The following is a 2,083-nucleotide window of genomic DNA, read 5'->3' as shown; positions in this document are numbered from 1 at the left end:
AAAGCGCCGGATTATAGGCTGAGCCACTGAGCCTGGCTACTTGGGTATTTTTAGGTTATGAAAACCTAATACAGGGAAGAACTGATTTTATTCTCTCTTGACCATTTCATGTAAAGGGAGCTTTAATGCTTATATGTTTTTTAAAAGCATCTATTACATTTTAATTTTTGATGCTATGAGGAGGTAGCTGGATCTTACATGCAGTAACAGATACAAAAATGTGAAGAATCTTGGCAAAACATGAAAGAATTACCTGACAAAAAATGACTAACAGAAAACCGAATGTTTTAGTACTCTTAAGACAGAATTCCAGGCACGGTTGCTGCTGTGAAGCGTTGCTGGGGCAGGGTGTGACATCTCCTCTGAAAGTCCTGGAAAGTGGTTCAAGTTTCTGCCACTTGCGTGGCGACCTTGCTCCCTGCCTTTTATGTCGTTTCTCAGTACTGAGGTGCTCTGGGGGCAGGGGACATGTACAGTGTGGCCCTTCTCTCAAGGTGTTTAAAGCCGGTTTTGTTGATACTACTTTGCTTCTGAGACTCAGGCTGGTATGCTCAGGGGACAGAGAGCCAGCTCTTTTATGTTACGTGCTTTATGCTGTTAAAGAAAACCTTAACCATTTGAGAAAATGTAAGTTATAAATGTTTTTATTATTTTTTACTTTTTATTTAAAAATTTTTTTGTAGAGCCAGGGTCTTGCTATGTTGCCAGGCTGGTCTCAAACTCCTAGGCTCAAGCAGTCCTCCTGTCTCAGCCTCCCAAAGTGCTGGCATTATAAGCATGAGCCACCATGCCTCGCCAAAAGTTTTATTATTTTTAAAAAAGCAATAGCTCACTTTTAAATATTTGTGGTTCTTATAAGAACACAAGTGGCCTGGACAAAGACATGGGAAAGATGCCAAATCTCAGTGTATTCATGGATGGCAACTTCATTTTGAATGAGCATTTTGTGATCAAGGCTTCTATAAAGTATAAGTAGGAAAAAAAGATCATTTTAGAATCCTGAAGTATTATTTTAGGATTATTTCATAAATTCTAAGGAAGAACTGATGAGATACTATGAAATGACTGAAAGGTGGTGGGTTTACGGGGAGAGGGGAAGGACTGGTGGGGTGATCACAAGCCATCATCAGTCACTGTCCGGAAAATTGAGTATTCTTTGCTGCTAGCTTGTCGACTTGGTGATAACTAATGAGTGTCTTGTTTCTTCTGCCTGTTGGTGCAACACAGTGAGACGGTTTAAGCGGAAGCATCTCACAGCCATCGAATGCCAACATTTGGCCCGGAGTCATTTGGCTGCGGCTCAGCCCTTTGGTCAAAGATGGACAAACAGAGATCCGAACCATGGTCTCTATCCTAAACCCAGAACAAAAAGAGGCAGTAGGGGTACGTCTTCCAAAAAAAGACTTGCGTTCAAAACCTGTAGTGTGTGTGGCATTTGAGCATCTCCCAGTTTAAAAGTCTCTGCGTGTTGCTGCTGTGATTTTGTAGTCTATTGTGAGAGTTTGAAAGTGTGAGCGTTTGAAACTTTTCCACTGTTGGGAGTTTTCCATGAAAATCTCATCCTACTAAATGGCTGGTAAGAGCCCTGGGAAAATGTGATGGAATGAATCCCACAGATCTGTGTTAATTATATAGTGATAGATACATGGGCCAGTGTCACTGCTATTCTAATCCAGAAGCACTGTGGTTACTTGACTCTCATTAGTATTCTCTGTCCAGTATGTCATAGGTCCACATGTCATTATCTTTCTCCAGAGTGTTCCCCCATTCTGTGCCCTTTTCTACCGAGTGCCTAGACTACTACTTCTTGACTTTAGATTTTTCTCTCTTCCATGTCAACTGGAACATGTGTCATTGAGTTAATTTGTTGTTTATTTTCAGAAGGGAGGTCTTAGCCGAGTGTGGTGCGCACCTGTAGTTCAGTCTCCTTGAAAGGCTCTCCTGAGTCCCGCAGGTCAAGGGTGAGGTAGCCGTGAGCATGCCACTGCACTCCAGCCTGAGTGACAGAGAGAGACCCCAACTCAAAAAAAAAAAAGATGTAGGGGGTCTCGCTCTGTCACCCAGGCTAGAGTGCGGGGGCACA

The 2,083-nt window shown here is 42.5% G+C and overlaps 1 protein-coding gene across 1 annotated transcript in view; it reads left to right on the top strand.

The window, feature by feature from the left end:
• The first annotated feature begins 1,223 nt into the window (after positions 1 to 1,223).
• Positions 1,224 to 2,083, top strand: part of FBXO18 (F-box protein, helicase, 18) — a 34,565-nt gene continuing 33,705 nt past the window's right edge. Inside the window, exon 1 of the mRNA XM_021711064.1 lies at positions 1,224 to 1,383. The gene's annotated coding sequence lies outside the window, so the exon portion shown is untranslated. The remainder of the gene's footprint in view (positions 1,384 to 2,083) is intronic.

This window comes from Carlito syrichta, unplaced genomic scaffold, assembly GCF_000164805.1.
Source record: "Carlito syrichta isolate Samal-C Ts95f unplaced genomic scaffold, Tarsius_syrichta-2.0.1 Scaffold301849, whole genome shotgun sequence".
NCBI classification, from domain to species: Eukaryota; Metazoa; Chordata; class Mammalia; order Primates; family Tarsiidae; genus Carlito; species Carlito syrichta.
This window is presented reverse-complemented; position numbering and strand designations above follow the sequence as displayed.